Raw genomic sequence first — 7,143 nt, forward strand, 5'->3', positions numbered from 1 at the left:
CGAATTGCCTCTCCTGGTGTTTCAGTTGTCTTTATTATAAAAGCATTTTCATTTGCTCTGCGTTCATGGTCTTTATATGAACATTTGCTTTAGGTGCTTTTGTTTTAACATAGATGATGTTGTTGAGATTGGCATGTGTGAAATTCCTGCTTAACACAGTAAATAAAAAGGGCAACATTCAGCCTCGATGCAAGTTTAATCATAAAAAAGTAACCAACAAATCCTACATCTAGGCCTAATGTATTTTCTTTCATGGCATGCATAATATTTTGTAATATTCTGTTTAAAAGAAAATAAATGCTGAACGTTGACTTTTGCAGTCAGGGGATGTTTTTTTTTTTTTTGTCAAATTAAAAGTTGTTATATAGGCTCAATAGCCGAGCCTATAGTCGTTTCTATTGTATAGCAATGTGGTTTTAAAGACTGGGATAAATTATACCGCCATTTGATAAGAATAACAAACGACTAATCATGTTATAAAACAGGATTAAATGAAAGGAATATGCATTTATAAAAGTTATCTCGTCTGCAGCCTATTGAACATTTATAAACTCTACATTTTTCCAGTTTTAGATGTCAATTTCACTTCTAGACTCTAAAACATGATTACAGCATCACCAACGACAAGTAATGGGAAAAGAAAAATGTGTCTGATTTATCTGGCTGAATTTATCATCTTGAGGTATAAAACTGTTTTTCCCGCCGTCAGCCTTTAGATAAAATCGTAAATCGTGTGGATTTAACAGCAGTGAAACTATGTGGATCGGATTGAGGGAGCTTTAGACATCTGTCAAATGCAGCCAATAGGATATACATTAGTAATATTGAACCACGCGAGAGCGAGGACGGATTAAGTCCCGATTCCTAATCTGATCAGAGAAGACAGCTGGAGGCAGAAACAACATGCAGCTCCAGAGTGAAACTGATAGCAGGAAAGAAAAATAACACGCATTTTGCACACCTATAATTTAAGCAAAAATCTAGAAAATAAATGGAACTTTACAAATTCATTGTAAACGATTAGATTCATCAATTTTAATGAATTGATATAATTCATTTAAAGTTGTATTCATTGATTGTCTTTGAGCCGAGCCTGTCCAACATCAACAATGAAACTTCATTGCTGCATAAAAAGCTATTGTATGTGCTGTATTTTAATCCTGCAAACTCTGGATTTACATAGAAACCTGTTAACTCACACCACGTTTTTAGATCATTATTATTATTATTGATCATTTATATTGCATTGGATTTAATTCACAAAACCCAATCTGTGGCAAAGCTGCATCTAATATCATTCACCTCCAAACCAACTGATATCCATGAAATTTCTGGAGACAAGATATTATTTGGTCAATGTGATAAATTATTAGACACATAGCTTAGAGGAAACATTGGTCCTATATGCTCCAATGTTTTTCAATAGATATGCATTTAAAAAAAAAAATGTATATTTGGCTTCCAAATAGATTTACATTATACATATAATAGATTTGTAGCTCTTTTTGCTTGATCTTTGCCTCCATTCTAATTCTAAAAACAAAATCAGATGTGGACTCAAAGCCTAACATGGCCTCAGTCTGACCGGCTTCCTGCAGCTCCAACTGTGTTTTTTTTTTTTTTTTATCGCAGGTTGTTTGCTCACACCAGGGTTTTCTATTTCACCGAGGCTCTTTTGAAGCTGTGTCATTTTCAGAGCAAGTTTAAAAGTATTTTACTCATTAGCCAGAGGGAAGACAGAAATAACACCTCAAGTCCATTCAATTCAGTACATCAGTGATTCTCAACCTTTTTCATATCAAGGACCCCTAATTTAGTCCACATCAGGGCCACGGACCCCCATTTGATGAGATTTTGTCTCTCGGACTCAAATCTAAGAATATTTTTATTGTTAGATATGATTTTGTCCAGAATTCCATGACTATCTGTATTGTAGGTAGAGAGATAACAGTGAAGCTATGATCAAAATCTACATTCTCTAATTGTGTTAACTTCTTGTAAATGAAATAATGCTGAAGTTTAACAATTCATCAATTTGCTGGGGACCCCCTGGAACCCCCTCAAGGACCCCTGGTGGTCCCTGGACACCACGCTGAGAACCACTGCAATACATGGTGAACACAGTGAACCACACATTCGCTTAAAAGTTATTTACGTGTGCTTCATGAAAATCTATTTTAAGGACACATTAACACATTACCAAGGGTTCATTCCATACTTACACATTTTGAAGGAAAAAATTAGGCTATATTATATATTTATGTCATTCCTATATGTGATTATACCCTTGAAAATTGTGCTATTTTGCAAGTAAAGGTCTTAACAGTGTATAACAAATTTCCATAATGTGATGTTGCTATCTTTCCAGCAATTATTCGGATTCTTTTTCTTTGCTAATACCAACACAGACAACCTGAATAACAGGAATGGTGTTTGTTGCTGCAGGAGGCAGCCATTATTCTGGAGTGTGGCTGTGCTCTTTCACTGATAGCTGCTAATTAACAAATCTTCATAGCGCACTAATTGATGTTGTATGGATGTTTGTTTGCAGCACTGGGCACATGAGTGCTTGTTCATCTTTTTCAAACTTGATGCCCTCCCACTGAACTGGATGGCAGTGTTCGAGTTAGAAATCAAAAGGTGGCCTATTTATGCCAAACAAGAGGATCTGCTCAATTATGTGAACTTCATCATCTCCTACATACCCAGTGGACTGATGCTAAAGTGCTGGAAGCCCGTATGCGCTAAACAAATAGTGCATCTGTTCCTGTAGACCTCTTTCATGCTAAATTTGCGCCAGGGGTATCACGTTGGTTTAGCATATTTACTGGTTTTAATGTAGAAAGGCCTCAGAGAAGGACAACAAGCTGTCATTTGAAAGGGGGTTCAATAAAATGACAAGTTTCTAGACACTAGTTTGTACAGAAAGTGGGTCCAGCAAAAGTCATGGAGGGACATTTTGAAAGCTGAAATGTTTCAATTCTAAAATTAAAAACAGCCTTCAGTTGACCACAGCTTAATGCACAGTATGCAACATGTAATAGCCCAATTGGCCAACCATGAGACCTAACTGTGTTGACCATAACAGTGAGATTAGTGGAGGGAGACACTTATCTTTGTCTACTGTATAACATTTAGATCAAAGCTCCAAAATGAAAAGATGTGTTGCTGTTAACTAGTTATTAATGCATACATACGCTTCCTAACTGGTAGTAAATATTATATCATACTGTATATGTGTGTGTGCTTTTACAGCTGTGCTTAGATGATAATATATAAGACTGTGCATTGTATGTTATTGTATTGTATGGAACTGGACACTGGAACTGGATCGACTTGAAACAGGTTTTGATCCCAGTAGGATTAACCTGGCTAAAAGATAGATAGATAGATAGATAGATAGATAGATAGATAGATAGATAGATAATAAGTATATAATAAACAAATATTAAAATGAATAGAATACATAAATGATAAAATAAAACAAATAAATAAATTGATACAAATAAAAAAAGACATTTTTGGAAAACAATTAATATTAAACTCTAGCCAGATATTTGTATTAGTTATAAATCTGTGACTCACTGTCATATGTACAGCAGATTTAATATCCAGAAAATGGTTTGACCTCTTCGATTTTTCTGTTTATTCATTTGCTGCACGTTGTAAACTAAAGTTGATCTAGTTTATATTCAATTCTGCTGCAGCCATTGGGGGCCGAACTAAACGATGAGCTATAGTGGAAGTAGGCAGGCTAGGGGGGTTGAACTCATTTAATTGATTGTAGCTGCACTGAAAGTTGGGAGCTGAGAGATAGCCTCATGTCCTGTTAATGAGTCATCACAATCATAATTAATGCTGGTTAAACGCTGACAGTTTGTGGCATGGCATAAATAAACAGCCTCTGTCTTCATTCCACTAATATTGGCTGGACTCTGATGGTTTGTTGTTCTTATTATTCTAATGAGCTAATGATCAGTCATTACTCCATCAACACAAACAAATCACACAGATGACTTCCCAACAGGTACAGCAGGGCTCAGCTGTGGGAGAAAAGCAGTTAGATTTCAGCTGAAATGAGTGATTTGTTGCCACCTAATATTTTCACTATGACAAAACACAGTGTCGACTATCCACCCAAGGTGAATCTTCTCTGTTGAGATTCATGCACATAATAATATGAATAATTGAATGCAGTTGTGTGTCGGATTTTTCTCCATTTGTGGAGAAGTAAGTAAGAAAGAGTAAGTAAGTAAGATTTGATGAAACGTTATTGATCCCTTCGGGGAAATTGGGTCGTAGCAGCAAATCGTAATAGGATACAGCAGAGACAAATAGAATATAAACATAAAAATGGAATATAAACAAGAATATAGCAAATGTATGATTGTGAATTACGCGAAAAGTATAGATCACAGCATTATTAGGGTGTGCAGAATAACAGCAGTAGAACTTATTGAGACTGGGTTATGATTGTGCTTCAAGGTTAGGAGTCAAAACACACACACCGTTTTGTGTTTTGTGTTTTGTTTTTGATTTTATTAATTAATTTTTCTTTTTGTATTTTATTTTATTTCTTCGAAATAACATATAACAAATAACATACTTACACATAAATTTATAGGCCACTAATAATAATAATAATGATATTTGATACTGCGGAAAATATTGCGGTATTCGATATAATTGAATATCGGCCCAAGCCTACTATAAATAGCAGTATATGAAGTTTTTCATATCAAGGACCCCTAATTTAGTACACATTAGGGACACGGGCCCCCATTTAATGAAATCTGAGAATATCTGAGAATATTTTTATTGTTAGATATGATTTTGTCCAGAATTCCATGACTATCTGTATTGTAGGTAGAGAGATAACAGTAAAACTATGATCAAAACAGTCATTCTTCTACGTTCTCTAATTGTGTTAACTTCTTGTAAATGAAATAATGGTGAAGTTTAACAATTCATCAATTTACTGGGGACCCCCTGGAATCCCCTCAAGGACCCCTGGTGGTCCCCGGACCCCACGTTGAGAACCACTGAGGTAGAGTATTCAACATTGCAAGGTTATGACAAGCTAGTCAGTCTGCCTGTGCTGCCTCACAGGGCGTGGTCCTCAGGTCAAACAGACACAAGGACATTCACTAAAGGTTTGTGCAGGAAAGAGTGCGCTATATCATCAAAATAGCTTTATTAGTGCATAAAAACCTATATATGGGATCATATGCCAACCCAAATATACCTATATACCCTTTATGTACCAATAGAGACAGCTTTTTAAACCATTAGCCTCTAAGAATAGCTAAATTCTTCCTTCCAATTTTTTTTTAGGATAAACAGGGTTTCATGTTGTTTCACCGCATTAATGTGCTAGATGTAAACAAGTATTCTTTCTTGGGTATGTGCTTATTTTTGAAATACAGTTCCCTATACACTGGTGATATTGGCCCAAGGGTAATGGGTAAAATGGGTGCAGTCTTTCAGGACACTCAGAGCCATCTAGGAGCACCCTGGGGACCCTAAATGGAATGACATTTCAGCCATACGGTAGCATCATAGTTGGGCCGATTCGAAAACGCACAACAGTCATTGGAAAAACTCACATTTTGAGAAGACAGCAGTTATGTTTTTTGGGATTCAAAGCCGCCCCGTAAGCCACAATAACCGAAGTGTGTGTGGAGTGATTTTGATTTTGCTGTTTTCTGAACAATTTCAGAAGAATCTGAGGGGGAAAACATCAACAAAATGTACAGCATCATTGCCAAAACGGCTGTTCCGGTTATAAAATGTCTGCTGAAAGCATACAACTGATTTCTCTGAAAGCTCTATTTTGTTTCAAGTCATCCCATCCGTCTTTTGTGTGATATGGATTCTCTCGGTGAGCGCAGATTCAGTCGTCGGATGTTACATTGCGCCAGCGTTGCCTAGCTTTCAGGCTAATGCTAGTTCTTACACTAAACAGACTCCTCATCACTCACTACACCATTTCCCCCAGGCTAAAGAGAAGCCATTTTTCAATAGCACTAAGCTCCAGCCCCGGGAAACTTGAAGCCATCACTTAAAGGTGGCAAAATGACAAGCTGACAGATGCTGTGTTTAGACTATCAGTTAAGACCAGCCTCGTATGCACAGATACGCGTACATTCCCTTAACAAGCAGAAGATACAGTTATTAATGGACCTCTGTCAGGTGACTGCTTCAGCATAGACCAAGGAGATAGTTACCATGGAAACCAGCATAAATTAAATCCCTCGAGCAAGTAAGGGGGTAAAAGACTGTGCCCTTTTTGCTCTACGTGTTTCCCCTCTAAAAGGTACAAAATTAATGATGGTCCAACAAGGGAAGTAACTTTTCAGGCAACTTTTGACATTTTGGCCTTGGATGGTGTATAAAGATGCCAAGAGTGACTAATTGAGACAACAGCTAGCGAGAGACCTTGGGGAAGGCCTAAAACCTGGCACGCCACTCCTCACCATTTTTCATCTTAACAAAACACTGCGAGAGCTCAAGAGCTCTTCAGAACCGCAACAGATAAAATAGGAAGTTTTGAGCACAGTGTAAATACTTCTCATTATCAGGGGCCCGCGCTCCCTTTTCGCAAAAAGGGCAAGTATTGTTTTGTATGAAAGAAGTGAATGTTGTTTACACGAGTGCTGTCATCCACGAGTGTTAATCATCCCTCTGTACGCTAGGAAGCGCAGCGGGACGTGCATGTTTGAAAGTGTGCATTTGCTGATGCGGTTTTCTACAATGTCAACGCCGAGTCTCGGAGGGAAAGCTCTCATAAGCCATCCATATGTGGAGAAATCCAAAACATCCCATTATATCTATATTTGCCACTCAGCAGACTGTTTATCAAAAGTCAGAAATAATTTCATTATTCCTTTGGCTTCAACTAGACACAGTGTAAACAACAGTATTTGGGGGGACATAGCAACTCCAAAAAAACAAATATACATCCTGGTTTTTAAGCACTGTTGAACTAGTAATGGGAGATTGAGAACATTAGTATAAGAGAACATTCAATTTTCATTCAAATAATGGATATGTGTGTGGTTTCTATGACTTCTATGTCTTTCCGCACCCAGAAGATGCCGTCTATTCTATACTAGATTCTTCCCACATCGACACATAATGGTG

Source organism: Centroberyx gerrardi, chromosome 8, assembly GCF_048128805.1.
Source record: "Centroberyx gerrardi isolate f3 chromosome 8, fCenGer3.hap1.cur.20231027, whole genome shotgun sequence".
NCBI lineage: Eukaryota > Metazoa > Chordata > Actinopteri > Beryciformes > Berycidae > Centroberyx > Centroberyx gerrardi.